Source organism: Manis javanica, chromosome 1 (genome assembly GCF_040802235.1).
Source record: "Manis javanica isolate MJ-LG chromosome 1, MJ_LKY, whole genome shotgun sequence".
Lineage (NCBI taxonomy): Eukaryota > Metazoa > Chordata > Mammalia > Pholidota > Manidae > Manis > Manis javanica.
Window position 1 is genome coordinate 137289903 of NC_133156.1, and position 16903 is coordinate 137306805.

The 16903-nt window shown below is 37.0% G+C and overlaps 1 long non-coding RNA gene across 2 annotated transcripts in view; it reads right to left on the reverse strand.

Annotated features, from left to right (window-relative positions):
• Positions 1-1366: 1366 nt before the first annotated feature.
• The window catches only part of LOC118973698 (uncharacterized), a 229621-nt gene continuing 214084 nt past the window's right edge, over positions 1367-16903 (reverse strand). For both annotated transcript variants that reach the window (XR_012131740.1, XR_012131739.1), the window contains one exon: positions 1367-3745. This is a non-coding gene — a long non-coding RNA (uncharacterized lncRNA). The remainder of the gene's footprint in view (positions 3746-16903) is intronic.

The window sequence follows — 16903 nt, forward strand, 5'->3', positions numbered from 1 at the left end:
AGGTTGAACTAAGTGAACTAACGCCGCTTGTAAAATCAAGTGAAGTAGCATCTCCAACCTAAAAGCAGTTAAGAATGTCTCTCTTGCTCAGTGCTAAGAACTAGGTTATATGATCTCTGACAATTAACATTTGACCTTGAGAAATAAGAATAGAGGGAGAGGAGGGAACTCAGCAGTTTGAGAGGAAAGAGCCTGCAGCTTCTACTGGTGAACAAATGGGGAAGGGGATTGGAGAGCTCTCCCCTCTGAACCACTTTCAACAGTTGGCAAGCAACAGCCACCGCAAACCATCCTGCTGGTGTCCCCCAGTCATTGATTTTGAATAAATAAATACTGTTAACATTGGAAAATGTAAGCAAGAGGCTGAATCCAGGGGCTGCATCTATGGGTAGTGGAGTAGAATTTCCCAAAAGAAGAGGAAACCTTCCATGATGGAGATGAGAAAAAGGAGCCACTCTCTCTCAAAGACAGGCACAGAGACAAGAACATGGCGGGTGTTCCAAACACTCTGAACAGGAAAATGGGTTTCTGCGCACAGCACTAGGAATCAGATATTTGGTGTGCAGTTTAAAATGTTTCCCTCCTGGTCTGAACTTTTCTTCTGGCACCATTTGGTCAAGTCTGATGTTTTCTAGAGCTTTCTGGATTGGGGCTTTAGAGAATAAAAGGAATGATGGCATGTGTGTGGCCCAGTTCATATATACTCTCAGCTGACCCAGTTGAGGAAGAAGACAGCATTGGGGGCTCTTTGGCAAACACATCCAAGTTTATGGTTGAGCAGGGAACAGGGAAAGGGCCGGTGACATCTGGGAACAGCCACGTGCCAGACACAAAGGGGACAACTATGAGACGACCCCTCTTCCTTTTCTACTGTCATAGAGGGAGGCGATCTTAGATTAGAGATAAGAAAACTGACACATGAGCTACATAGGCCGCAATCCACAGGCTTCACAGTTTGAGATTTCTATTGAGCAACAGCAAGAATAGAAATGTGTATCAAAATCTCATCACTTTGATATGATAGATGTGCTAATGGGGTTGGACCCAAAGGTACTAAGTGGAGAAATGTACTAATTGCTCACGTGTCTGCTACAACTTGCTGCTTTGAATCACTTTTGGGAAAAAGTTTGATGTTAGCTCATTAATTTTACATCATGTGATGCTAATAAAGCCTCTCGGCTTCTACACAGTAGCAGTGCTAAGTGGAAATTTAAAAATAGTGAACAAAGTAACTAATAGATAAAGTTAGTGAAACAGTTAATGAAAACTCAGATTTACAAAGAGGTAAATATATATTTCATGACCTGACTCAATAAGGTGTTCATTAAGAGGCCACAATCTTTAACATATGAGTAGATCCCCCCAAATTAACATTCAACTACTTCATTGTAGTTCAATGTTTCTAAAACATTTCTATTTTTAAAAAGAGCAACATTTCTGTGAATAGTCAAATTCGGAGTCCACTTAGGCCGGGGAACGCTGAGATTGCTTCCCTACTTCCAGGCCCTCTGCCATCAGGTGATCCTGCACTCGGCCATTTGCCTAAATCCTTAAAACCCTGTTTCTAGCCTGTTATCCTGCCGAACAACATTCTGCGGCTTTTCAATGCTATTCAACTTAGGTCAAATCGTTCTTTGTGGAGTTTACTCCCTACCACATTGTTCTAGTTATCTATTGCTGCATAATAAATCATCCCAAAACTGCATGATTTCAAACAGCACTCATTTTATTCTCTCACGGTTCCCGGAAGTTGGGAATCCAAGAGGTGGTTCTGGCATGGAGTGTCCTCTGGGGCTGCACTCATAGGGAGGCTGCTGCTGGGGCCCTGGCACGAAAGCAGCTGGAGCCAGTGGGGCATCACTTCGTCTGTTTGCAGTCAGGCTTCTCCTTGTGGTACCGGGAACGGTGCCACCTAAGGGCTCAAATGTGATTGTTCCAGAGAAGTAAGCCGAAGCTGCACAGCCTTTCATGATGTAGGCTTGAAATAACACAGTGTCACTTTCAGTGTATACTTGTGGTGAACCAGTCACTGAGCCTGGCCCAAAATCAAGGGAAGGAGATGCAGACCTTGCCACTTGATATGAGGCGTGCCGCTGTCACATGGTGTCTCTCCAAGAGTACGTGGAATGGGAGACATCAGTGTGGTCACCTTGGCAAATGCCATGCGCTACACATACTCTGGTTTCAATTTCACTACACAGCCTAAACGATGTTTTCATTTGGTTTCTATCTACATCCGCATCTCTGCCTACTTGACCAAATATACTCTTTGATACCTTGGGTCATTGTTTATAAAACAAGCACGTGGAGCATATGTCTCTGCCCTATTGATATTGTGTTTGGCCATGTGACTAACAGACAATGAAAAATGGGATGCGAGCAGAGATTTTAAGAGAGAGTGTGGGATTCTTCGACCTTAAACACAGTGATCAGCTGCAAGAACTTTTCCCAGCAGTGGGTGCCCCTTTATCCTGAGCCCCAGAATGAACAACACAGAGCTGATGGAAACCAATCCACAGCCTGGAGCCAATCTCAGATGGCAGGAGTTTGAATCAGAATCACCCACCACTGAGGTTCACTTCCCTATGTGGTAGTAGTTGCTTTAGTTAGGCTTCTTTCCTTGTATTTCTGATTTCCCACGCACAGTCTGATTTTCACTCACAGGGGTGGGATGCTATCCCCCACCCTCTTTTACCCACCCTCACATCCTTTCTATTTTTGAGGTTCACTGTATTTTCTCCCTCTCCAAGACCTCGGGCTAGCTTAGTAAGTGATGAAAGAGTATGTGGGAAAAGCCAAGGCCTTTCTAGATCAACTGACAGCCGTTTTATCCCAAATATGATAGAACACGACTGGGATCAGAGCCACATCTATTGGCCCAAGCTGACCAAGATCCACAAAGGTGGCCAGCCTACCAGAGACTCAGGGGTGACAATGGTTGATGTTTTTGTTTCAAGCCACTGTGTTTGGAGTTGTTAACCCAGCAACAACTAATGGATATGTGAATATTTATTAATCCTGTTAAAATATATTGAAGCACTAGCTCATGTTAACTTTTGTGGTACACATTTGATTCATGAAAACAAAATGGAGAAAAATTTAACCAAGTAAAGATGTATAATGTTTGCATAGATTACAATAAAATTGTGCTAAATAAGAAGGATATTATGCTGGGACATTCTCTGAAGGCCAGTGTTCCAATGAGAAACTTGGTGTTTGGTGTCTTTTGGGCCATACATTTAAATGATCACATACTGAGACACTTTAGACTGGAGCCCTATCATATCCTACAACTCTTAAACAGAGAAACCTGCATGTAAAAACTTGCTTAACATCATTTCTACCATTCCCTCTCCCCTCATGTGTTCCTCTCTCTAGCAGTACCTATTTACTTGTGTATGCTTGGAAACACCATACTGTTTGAAACTTCAGCATTTTCTTCATGCTGTTTTCTTTGCTCAGACCTCATTTCTGCTTTTTCTCTACCTACATAATGCTTACCTATCCCTAAAAACTCACTTCAAATATCACCTTCTCCAGATTTGCTTGTAATTCTGATTTTTGGTAGCCCCACTCCATCCTGCAAATATTTCCATCAAAGTTTGACTTTGCGAGGAAACAGCAGCATGTACTAGTCACTGACAGAGAGACAAATCATGTCCAGTAGGGTAGCACACCAACTTGTGGAGTAATTTCCTGTGTCATCTGGGAAAGTCTTGAGTGTGAACACAGCAATCTGATGAGTCTGTGAGATCAAATACAAAGGTGCAGATGAGAGATGAACAGCATAAAACTGATTCAGTTAGTTCAATAACAACCATGAGGTTTTAAGATATCCCTTGGTGTGTCTGATTCACACATTGTCAGTTGTCGATACCAAGGATCTACATGCCATAATAGCAGCTGAGAGCTGAAAATTGTCAGCTGCCCTTGATCTTTTCAAAGATGCAAATTACCAAGCAGTGAGTCTACAAGCACTTGCTCTGTAGCCCTTGAGGTCACTGTTTTTGGAACTGAGTCATAACTGGGTAACAATACATCCTGATTTTCCCAGGAAAGTGCAGATTTACTCATTTTAACCCAGCAAAACTATTAATGATATTCTTTTTCACTTTCTGAAGTATACCAGTTTTGACATTAAATTGTATCTTGCCATGGTCATACCTTCAGTGGAAAACAAATCTTTTCATGTAACACTAGCATTTATTTTAAAACAACATTAGCTGGTATTTCAAATGATAATAGACAATATCCTTTTTTATGTTTGTACTTTTTTCACCCAATTCAGTTTATGTACAATAATATATACTGATTTTAAGTATACAGTTTTTTAAATTTGACAAATGCATTCCACTCTAATTAACATATAGAATTCTATTACCCTGTAAAGTTTCTCCATGCCCCTTTCCAGCCTGTTCTGTTCCTCATGTCTTCCTAGTCTATATAATCAGGTAACCCATGATTCTTTCAGCCAAATACAGGTCTGATTTCGATCACCATTATTTAGTTTGTCTGTGCCACATGTTTATATAAGTGGAAATTTATAGTATATACTCTTTTTTCATTTTTTTTGCTTCTTTTGCTGAAGGTAACATTTTGACATTCATATATGCTATTGTATACATGCACAGTTAAATCATTTTCATTACTGAGTAGTATACCATGTTTACATATAACATAATTTGTTAATCCATTCACCTGAGGATGAGTGGATGAGTGTTTGGGTGTCCAGTCTGGACTATTATAGGATAAAGCTGATATGAATATTAAAGTGCATGTCCTGTTAAGGCCTAAAGTTTTAATTTTTCTTGGATAAGTACCCAGTAGTGAAACTGACATCATAGACTAGGCAGAAAAATAAATTTATTAAAACACTACCAAACTCTTCTAAATGGTAGTACCATTCTTTACTTTCTACATCAATGTATAAGAGTCCTGGTCACTTCACATCCTGATTGAAGTTGGTATTTACAATCTATTTAATTTTAGCCATTACAGCAGGTAGAAGTAGTGACAATAATCTTTCAATATTAGCCATAATAAAAAGTATTTTTCAAAAATATTTCAATAAACTGCAATCACCATTAGAAATGAAAGCAGATATTTCAATTAAGCCAACTAGCTACAAAATAAAGAGAAATGATTTTAAGTTTTCTAAATTATCTTTATTCAAATACTTTGGAATATATTTTGAAATACATTATATACCAATATTTTTAAAAAGAAAAGGAGAGATTGGCAGAATACATATGTATCCTGAATGTAGTTTTCTTTAAGAAAATATCATAATATGATTTTAGAAATTATTTTAACTTATACTTCTTAATACCCCAATAATCATCTCAAAGTAGATTTTGGAATTCTTCATGGTCAAACTGGAAAATATAGCAATAACCTTAAAATCCTGAAATTTGAAGTGTAATATTACCAAGTAAGAAAAATTATATTCTTCTTAGTTCAGTTAACTCATTTGAGAGTAACATGAGTCATACAATCATACAATTATGTTCAAATAAAGAATGAGAAAATCTGAGGCCAAATACATGATGCTAATTTTGTTAAGTGGTTATGTGATCACAGAATATCTTACAAAATCTTATTTAGAAATGAATTATAGTAGTTAAAGATAGCTGAATAGCAGCTTCAGCCTGAATGTATTCACTTTTATTTTTAAACATCTGGTTCTGATTTTAAGGAATACTCTTAGTAAAGAATATTTTTAAAAACCTTCACACAGTGTTAAACTAAGGAAGGATTATCTCTATTCAGAACAGAACTCAACGTTTGCCCTACCTACCCACATAGTAGTCAAGGATACAAATGACACAAAGGTAATTTACCTGTAATCAGTTCAATATATCAGTTTGCTCAGTGGAGCAAGCTAAATTATAAGGTGAAAATCTATTATAGGTATGGCTGATTATTATTCAAAGATAAGTCTCTTTAGTGTAACTTTGTGGAAAGACATGCAATGACTAGAATCAATCATCAATCACCATATTAGCAGAAATACATTATTCTGTCAGCCTAGGCCTTTGAATAAAATACATTTGATTGATTTAAAGAATGATAACCTCATTGTAAAGAAAGCAATTGAAACACAATTTTGTATCAACTAGAAAGATAACATTTATTTTCCAAACTGCTTTGCAATCTAATTGTCTTTCAAATTTATATGTAACTATTAACACAATGCTTTGTTTCACAAATATTTGTTTCTCAAATAAGTATTATTTACAAATCCCTTACTAAAAAATATAAATACATAAATACATGTACAATTCTTATTTTAATTTCATCAAAAATAAAGTTAGAATACATTAACTTACAGTTAGCCACACAAAAGCACATAGCATGACTCACATGCCTCACTGGGCATTATATATATAAATGAAATTTCTGAAAGTTCAAATAGAACAAGAAACTAAAAGCACCCAAGCTTAAGAAAAAGATAAAATATTCATAATAGAATCTTAAAGTACTTTGATACTAGAAGACATAATGTTAATAAGGAAAAGGTAAGAATGCTTTGTTTGTATTCTGGTAGAATGTTAACAAAACTCAAAATATGCCTCTGCTGCTGAATGTAGCCAGCCATGGAAAAATCTAGAACCTTCTCGGAGTCCCCCTCACCCTATGTCCTTTTCTTGGCATTCAGCTGACCCATGAGCACTGTCTTGGAATAATTATGGCATGGGTTCTCTGGAGCTTCTGCATTTTAGCCTTTTCTATATAATTCCGCAATGTCAGCCTTCCATCAGGCTCGAGCCATACTTTGTTTTATTTCAGTCCCACATGTATTGAAATGTTTATTTAGTCATTAGAAAGCTAAGCTCCGATTAGCTTTACTAGTATTTTAATCAGGAGTTATTTTTCTTAGTGGGCTAGTTACATAACTGCACATGGCTTTAATGGCCTACTTTTGACCCTGTTTCTGACCCTTTTACTTTAAGATTTTCCAGAAGATGAGTTATTTTTATAAGAACACACATACTGTGTTATAGGGGGTATGTCTACAAGGCACATATATATAAACATTTGTTAGTTGTTTCTACCATCCCTAACTTAAGAGAACAAATGAATCTACATCTAAATATTTCTGTCCTTGCCCCAGCTCTGTCAAGTGTTTGCACACACACACACGCATATTCCACTAGTTATACTCACTCTACCAATGAACATGGTGATTACATAAAATCCCAAATGCCTTAAACATTTATTAAGAGAACTCATTCATAAACTTTTTTAGCACCATGGTAAACACTTATATAAGTATAGGAAGGCTTATTCACAGGCCTCTGGGAGCTTACATTCTCAGGACGGACACAAATAATATGCAAAAAGCTGCTCAAAATAATTGTGTAAGGCAGAGGAAATTTTTGTCAAAACAGGTGCCTCATACAGGAAATATCACACGAGTTCAGAGGAGAGAAGATCACTGCAGTTCCAAGTACAAGATCAAACCAAATTAAGTACAGCCTAGACTGGCTGGAGAAACTGGAGGAAAGCAGAACATGTCCTATCTTCCTGAGCATCAGTTTTACTTAATGGTAATTTAAAAGTTTAATCTTATCATTGTGAAATATGGTCATGGGTGCAATCAGGTTTCAGATATATATGGATGATTTAGAAAAGCTGCTGTGGCAGGCTCCCTCTATGACTTTTTCTGTGCCCTTATTTTATTTTTACCTAGAAAAATGTCAAACAGAAAATTAGGAAACTGTTATTCTACATAGCCGCCTATGCACCATCCATGCTGAATACTTTGCCTTATCTGCTTTAAATCACTTTAGAAGGCCATGAAGGAGTCAATGACTCCTTTGTATTTGGAGGATAGTATCAAATCCATCCCTCTCTCTCTGCGGAGAGACTCATCTCCCTAAAGATAGATCGCACGCATGCTCTCTGCCTACAAGTTCATCTCTTTAGCCATATACAGTTATCCCTAAGCAATGCATAGTATTGCTTTCAGTGCCTTAGAAGTTCTCATGCAGGGGATCATTTTATGTAACATCATGCAACCAGGATTTTTTTTCCACTCATTGTGTATTTTTTAAGAATTATCCAGTTTGATATCCCTAGATCACTCATTTTAATAGCTATAAAACATTCCATTGTACAAACCTGCCAAAATAGATTTATCTCTTCTGTCTTTGACAGACATTTTTCCCTATCAAGGAAGGCTTTTCAGAACACTTTTGGATGTGTCTCCCTTTGTATATGTGCAGCAGTATCTCCAGTGGATTCCTAGACACAGAAATGCCAAATCATGGCTTACGCACAGCTTCAACTTCAGTGGACTTCACCAAATTGTTGATGCATGATATTGATACAGCAGTGATAGCTACTTATGCCATTCATCAAATACATCTGTATCTGCTTTTCAGACATTTCTGCCTCACTCAGGTTTTATTGGAATTATGAGTAGTTCTGGCCAATGAGTAGTGAACAGAAATGATACTGCTTTTTCTATTTATATGGGTATGAAGTTACTTAGAATTGCTTTAGTTTTATTTGCTTTGATTGCAAATAAGAAAGTTGTGCATTTCTCTCCTTATTGATCATTAGGGTTTATTGGCCATGAGGATTTCAGCTTCAAAGATTTCACATCATTGATAATTTTTCTATCATGCAATTTACATTTTCCTAATTATATGTCATTCATTCTAAATTCCAGGAACATATCAATTAACATGGCATAATTTACCAGCATCTCTTCCTAGTCTGTGTCTTATCTTTTTAATTTGGGTAACATATCTTCAATCATAGAGGCTTTTTTTTATTCAATGTATTTAAACCTATTATTTAAACACCTCTATTAAGTTTTTCCTTTTATGATTTATACATTTTTTTCATATTTAAAATAAGTTTTCTTACCTCTTTCACAAATATGGTCTCACAATTTTACTTCTGTTTTTATTCTGAGTGTTTCAGTAGAGGGGAAAATCATAATTTGGGATATAGGATACTATGCTTCTTTCAAAAATCATTAGACTTATAGTCAGACACATATAAAATTTGTTTTATACAGTAGGTTCATTTCTTAAAAATTATTCAACATTAGTAAACTGGAATATTTTTAAATATCTAAATTTACTCCATCATTTATGAAACCAGTGATAAACCACACTGCTAAACCAGTGTGAAACCACCTTTCAATTTTTTAACCAAAGAATGAATCTTAATTTGTTTTCCAAAGCTAAAAGAAATGGTTCAGAACAGAATCGAGTATGCAAAAGAATATTTTATTGTTATTGGTGACACTAGAAAGCTAGAAGAACATTCAATAAAGGTTATTTGTACAATACTAAAATTGATGCTTAACATACTTAAAGAAACTGCAAAATGGGACTTCTGCGTAATGTTAATGCCAACTGAATAATTCAGACCAACCCTTCAAATAAGAATACTAAAAAAATAAGTATTAAATATATGTTTAAGTCTTCATAAAAGTACCACCCATTAAGTAAAAATTTATCAGTCCAAAACCTAGAAAAAGAAAAGAATGAAGGCAAGGTCAGAAATGAAAACTTTTTTTTTTTGCCCTACAGATGTTTTTTAGTTATGATAGAAAAACACAAATGAACTCCAGTGATGACGTAGGTCCAAGGTGAAAGTGTCCACGTCCAGGGGTTACCTGGGATTTGAAATGTTTGTATGGGAATTCTAATTAAGCCCCTTCCTTGAAGCACAGATTCAAAAGATTATATTTCAGAGTAAGTAAATTACTATTAAACTAGCCCTCTCTCAAAGTTGCAATATTGCTTTGAATCATCCAGGTTGTCAGGAATTCTCAAACCTTGAACTTGGATTAAATTGGTGTAGAGGGAAAGATGTGCTTCCCTAGACAACTAGGGATTGTCTAGAGCTGGAGGGGGCAAACCGCAGCCCTCTGGCCAAATTCAGCCCACCATCTGCTTCTGTAAATAAAGGTTCATTTGAGCATAGCCACATCCAATCATTTACATATTATCTGTGGCTACTTTAGCTCTGCAGTGGCTGACTTTTAAGTACTTACAGTGCAGACAGTAGGGCCCATAATGTAAAATATTTTCTGACTAGTGCTTTATGGAAGGTTTGTCAATCTCTGATCTAGGAACACCCTTTTACGTTATCTTACTCTGATTTTTTAGGAACTAGTTTATCACACTGTAAACTGTAGATAATTGACAGACATACACAATAACTCTTGTCTGTAGATATGCAAGGTTCATTCAGACTTAATCAATTTCCCTCCCCTGCTGTGGAGGAAGATAGCTTTATCCACAGTTACACATTCACTTCAATATTCCTGATCCATAAATATGTTCCTTGGATGTCCCTTTGAGCAAATTCAACATCTTACCAATTTCCCAATTAATGCGTTAAATTAAATCCTTAACACATGTTTTTTTATATCCATATGAATGTCATAGTTTACAATTTCTCTTGAAAATTAATCTTTAACAGTTCCCTTATTGAATTGTCACTATTTGAGATTGAGTTATGCAATTGTGTAATTAAGTCTCTCTTGAACTTACTGGTGATCAAGAGAGAAATACTTGGCTTCTTTAGCCATTTTGCTACATTGGTGGCCATTCTGCCTACAGCTTCATATTGAACAGTCAAACTTCAGCAGGACAAAACCAGTCAGATCTGACATGCTGAGATAATGGAATATATGATGCTACACATGGACAGTTTTGCTATTTGTAATACAGTCACATGTTTGTGTCCTAAGCACATGAGAATTCTGATAAAATGCATTTCATATGATTTCCATAAAAAAATGAGTTGATGTGTTACAATTGTATTTATTGCATTGCAAAGTCCCCTTCTGAAGGAAACTAGTTCAGTAAGAACTAAATCTTGCCCTTAAAGTTTTATATATCTGATAATTGAACCCATTTTCCAATGGTTTTCTTCTGACTGCATTTTCTATTGGTCAGTTTGGGCTGCTCTAATGAAATACCATAGGCTGGGTGGTTTAAACAACACATATTTATTTCTCAAAGTTATGGGGACTGAGAAGTCCAAGATCAAGGTGGTGGTGTGGTTGGGGTCTTGGTGAAGGCTCTCTCCCTGGCCCACAGACAGCTGCCTTCTGGGTCTATCTTCACATAGTGGCATGAGAGAGAGAGAGCTCCACGCGGTCTTTCTCTTTTTTGTAACAACACTGATCCTGTCATCAGGGTCCACCCTCGCGAGTCTTCTAAACCTAATTATTTCCCAAAGGTCCCACTTCCAAATACCATCTTTTTGGGGGCTAGGTTTCAATATGTAAATTGGGTTGGGAGGTCATAAACTTTCAGTCCAGAGCATATTTCAAAGTGTGTTCCTTCTTTACATCCCAGATCTTTCCGGCACAGTATTCTAAAGGAAATGATGTGCTGGAATAGGTGACAGCAAATGAACTCCATATGAATGTGAGATACATCCCACTGGATACAACAAACAGTCTCTCCATCTCAATCTCCCCTTAGCTGAACCCCAAAAGTACTTGAATCACCTTACCTGAGGGGAATGTGCAGAGATGGAAGGCAGGATGGAAGGATCAACAGTCTTAAGTAAATTACAGTTGAAATATTTCACTTTTGAATATTCTGCTAGGGCCCCTTATGAGGTACCCAGTACTATGTCTCCCACTAGCTCTTGGCTCATTCATTCTATGTCTTTGTTAGTGTAAGGCCTCTACCCTATTGAAAAGTATTTAAATGATGATTGATGGTTTGAGAAAGAGGGTATTTCAAATATCATTACATCTCAATGTGAATATAGGATGAAGAGACACAGGGAATGACCCATTTACCAAGATTTTTTTGAGCTTGCCTTACTTGAATACAAAATATAAAGGAATAATTTTTAAATGAAAAAATCTTCAGTTTGCATCAACACAAATTTCAGCCCGAAATAAAATACTCCATCTGTTTCCTGGAGGGAAAAGAAATCCACATCTCAGATAATCAAGGATAAAACCTGTGATTAATAATATATGGAAAAACAAACTTTGAAACCCTAGGGGAAGCTGAGGCCAACAGTGGTCTCAACTATCTAAATTAAGGTTTAATCAAAGGGTTCTCAAGAATAAAAATTGATCTCATTCTTATACATGGCCTTAAATGTTCTGTGACTTCTTTCCAGGTATACAGTTTCCTTGAGACTGTGTTGATGGTATCTTACTGTCACAGAAATAATCATGCTGCAGCTAGAAAGCAAATTTGTCAAATCATTACAGCATCAGAAGGCTTCTATGCCTGGGAATGGACACAGAGTAACTATTTCACTTACTCATTTCTCATCATTAAATCCACACGATTAGAATATATATTTTTTTACTGCAAGAGAGCATCTGAGTGTTTGATATCTTGAACTGCTCAATTTTCCAGTGATTTAAATGGACAGATGTCCTACTGTTTTAATGTTCATCCACTGAATTTAGATAACTTCTCCACAAAAAAAAGATTTTTATCTTTATTTTTATCTCTTAAATGTATGTGAATTAATGCTTCAAATGAGCATGTTGTATTTAGTAGACATCCTGCATTCTCTGCTGAATCTCTGAGACTATTTTTAGTCAACATGTACTTATTAAATTAGTAAGAACACTGTGGTCAATATGAGTATGGACCTCCAAAATTAGTCTTGTACAGACTATCTACAAAATATATGTGCTTTCAAGCATGTTATATCATTATACAACATAAATATTAATAAGTTTAATCCTATAAAATAAGCTTGATCATGTAAAAAGCTTCCAGGTGAAGTAATCCTGTTTAACATACACACCTACTATAGCTTTCTTTCCAAACCTCAATAAATAACAGCAAAAATATAATAATTTTAAAAGCCTGAAATATAATTTTAAAAGCTACAAAGTCAATTGGAGAGGAAACCACAGCAATAAAATGCTGGAAGTCAAAAAATACAAAGACTAGGAGTACATGACTTAGCAGATCTAAGAGAAATTAAATCAAAGCTGGCAGTCTAAAAAGTCAATAAAAAACATCCTGATTTATATTGCCAAGTTCCAAAAAGGCTAAGGAATTCAAGGCACCAGTGATTTGTAGAAGTAAGGAAAAAATAGAGACTAAGACTAGAAGGGATTTTTTAAATTATTTTTTTAAGAATGGTAAGATTTCTAAAGGCCCTTTTCTCTATTCTGGCCAAAGGTGATACGCAGCAAAATAGAAAATGAAAAGGTGAAAGCAGTTGCTTCTAAAGAGTGAAAAATGTGGATGAACTTTGTGAACGTTTAAATCTATATGATGGTATGTATAAAACTAGCGAAAACAAAAACTTTAAATGTAGAAGTTGCAAAAAATACAAATAGAAGTTTGAGTGCCACTTGGAGACTGCCAGTACAGAGGGGGCAGATTAAAGAGAAAAGTAGCAACAGTGAGACCCTCCTCTCCATTAGGAGCAGGTGGTGAGACCTGACAGCGGCCAAGGCTGGGGGTCTTTTGCTCTCCTCGTGGTTGACAGGGAGGCCCAGTGGAGGAGCACCGCCTCCAGGGAAGTGCTCAGGTCCACCTAGAGGCAGAGCACACACCCTAATAAGATCATGTCTCCCCTGACTGAGCTCAAATATTAACAGAGGGGATCGCTTCAACTGTCATCAGCATACGCAAAAGGGGACCCCAGGAACCCACTCTTCCTTACCCCAGACCAGCCCCAGCTTCACCATTGTTACCTGCCTTCAATCTACCTAGATGCATCTCAATAACCAGCCATTTCTCTTTGTATCAGAAGCTCCACGTTCCCTGGACTCACCGCCACCTTTCCTCTCCTGGACTCTCAGGCTCCACACAGAGCTCTACGCAGCACGTACACACAGGGCTCTCTTCCCCCACCTGACTCCTAAACCCCCCACCCACGACAGTGCCCTGTGGAACCAATGGTCCTTTATTCTGTTAACAGGGCACCTTGCATCCTTCATCTTTTCTCTAAATGTTCTCCTTGATTTATGCAAGTCCTTGTTTTTGCTCTAAAAACACTGCTTGCTCTGTAGCTGTCTCAAGTGGTGACTGTTTTCTTTCTCCCGAGGCTCATTGCCAGTCTCTGGTCATCGTCTCTTTCTCCTCTAAAATCTCTGCACTTTGATTCTGACAGCTGATTATTCCAACCACTGCCCCCACAGTTACTGATTTCTCTGACTTCATCATTCCCCTTCATTCCTCGATGACTTTAACTCCACAATCCCTGTCAGTCTTTCCCATACCAAATCTGTATACATAAAAATAAAGATTTTACTTCCAACAATTTTTCTTCATTTATTGAGTTTTTTTCTTCCAGTAATGTAGTGATTTTATTGAGCAATCTACCTCAGCAACTGACTTTTATGATCTTAGTCTAGATTTCATTACTACAAAATACTCCGATTACTTTATAATAGATATTTGAGGCACCCCAGTTCACTCACCACCACTGTTTGCTGTCTTTCATTCCCTTTGTCCACCATCCATCCTTTGGCTCCAGCAGAACTTCTATCACTTGTCAGCTGTTCCTAATGCTCATAATACCCCATTTCTCCCCAAGTCAGCTTCAAGTCCATGGCTCATCATTCTAATCATGCCATTGTAGTTACCCTCTTCCCCGTCCCCAACCCCACACAAGCTCACACACACACACCTGCCCCCTACCATTCTCACTTTGATATCTCATTTGGCAATAACAAAGCCCAGGCTAGACACAACTTTACACCCTAGACACAACTTTGCACCCATTTCCTGCCAGAAATTTGCCCTCATAAAGGTTGCCAAGGTCCCTCATCCCTTGTCTAAATCCAATATCAATTTGTCCTTACTTACTTGGTCCCTACCTACTAGACTGTTAGCAACTTTTGGCCCGGAAGATCATTTCTTTCTCCTAAATACACTTCCTTCTGGTTTTCTTTCTACATCATTGGTCACTTATAGAGGCTATCTTTCGCCTGTTTATCTTTCTGTCCCTAATTGCTCTATGTTGTATTTCTCCATGTATCTGTCTATGACCCTCTTAATTTCTACTTGAAGCATGGATATAAAGCCATCCATATGCTAACTTCCCCAGATTTGATCTCCAGTCCAGATCTCTCTCCTGAACTCTAGAAACATATACAGAGCTGTTGATCTGATATCTTCATTTTCATGTCCTACAGGCAGTCACACTGAACAGGTGTTAGATTGTGTTCTAGGAACTCCCAATCCTACTTAATGGCAATTCTGATTTTCTATGTTCTCAGGCCTAAAACATTTGGTGCATTTTTTATTCTTTCCCTTCTCTTACATCCCACACTCAATGTCAAAGAAAGTTTGTTGACTTAACCTTCATAACATACTCAAAATTCTCACCTCTACTGCTTCCAGACTACACTTTCTATCTTTCTTTATTATCTGGATTACTACCATAGTTTCCTGACAAGTCTCTCAGCTTTTACGTTGCCAATCATTCACATTCTATGCTCAATCTACTCAGACAACATGACACAAGAGAGATCATGTATGTGCTCTAATCAAAAAATAGCAATGGTTCCCCACATTCTGGAACATAAAAGCATAACCTTTACAATGACCTGCAAGACTCTGTTATCTCTCCGACCTCATCTGTCCCCTGATACCTTTCTGGCCATTCTCAATCACTGTTGCTCATCAAAGACAACAGGCATGCTTTAGCCTGAGGTCATTGGCTCTGTCCGTACCTGCACCTGGACCACTCTTTCCTTAATATTCCCTTGCCCAAGTCCTTCAACTACTTCAAACCCTTCTTCAACATCACCTGATAAGGAGTCTCTTCCTGACCATCTCAGAAAATTTTTCATCCTGACACCCCTTCACCATAGCATTCAAATCCCTAATCCTACTTTATTTTTTCTTTATCCACTAATAGTTACCTCCTTCTAACATACCAAATAATTCACTGGGTATGCCTATGAAACCTTTTACTTACTTTACAACCTTGTTACTTAGTAACTCTTTCCTGCTGCAAGTGTGTATGTTCTACAAGGCAGGAATTTGTCTTGTTGGACAATATCTCCAAATGCCTAGAGCAGTGCCTGGCAAACAGTAGACACTCAAAAGATAATTTCTGAAAGGATAAGTTAATATTGCCATAGTGTAAACTAATAAAATAAAAAATACAAGATTCATATGCATGATTGGAGAAATCTAATCATGCATATGGGAATTTCAATAGAGTAGAGGCTTAGGAATATGTGAACTTAATCCAGGACAGATAGGATAAGAGATCTCCTGATTTACAGAGCAACTAGGAAATGAAAGGGACTCAGCAAGGCAGGTGGGAATGTGGAAAACTCCAAAGTCTCACATCTTGTCCAAATATCTAGTTGCTATGCAACCTCAGCCAACTGAGCCATCAAGCCAAAAAATTAAACTGACTCTAAAATTCTCCTGAAATGGCATAATTGATTCCCTAGTGGTTAAATTTTTAACTTTTTAGGTTTTAAGTTTAAGTATTCAATGACAAGGCTAATCAAACGTTTAATAGCTATAACTTTGTGTTAAGGAATAATCTTTACATATTTTATTTTTAAGATTATGTAACTTAAAAAAAATTTACCTATTGCAGTAGCAGATTGGTTTGCAATTTCAATTTAAAGTATCTAAGGGACTAATTGTTTTAGTAATTAGTGATTTATAATTTTAGCTTGAAGTTCCACTAGGTTTATAGAAAGGTGAGATTTCTAAAGGAAAAAAAAAAAACACTAGGATTATCCAAGGCCCAAGTTTATTGGATTTCCAAGAACTACTTTAGTACATGGGAATTTTATTTTCATTTGAGGTGAGAAAATTAATGCCTTTAAATGAGAATCAAGTACATCAAACCATCAAGATTATAAATTATTGTTTAAATATTAACATTTATTGAGTTATTTTGTAAAATTGTCTAATATAATCATTAAAATGTACTAGATTTATCAGGAGAATAA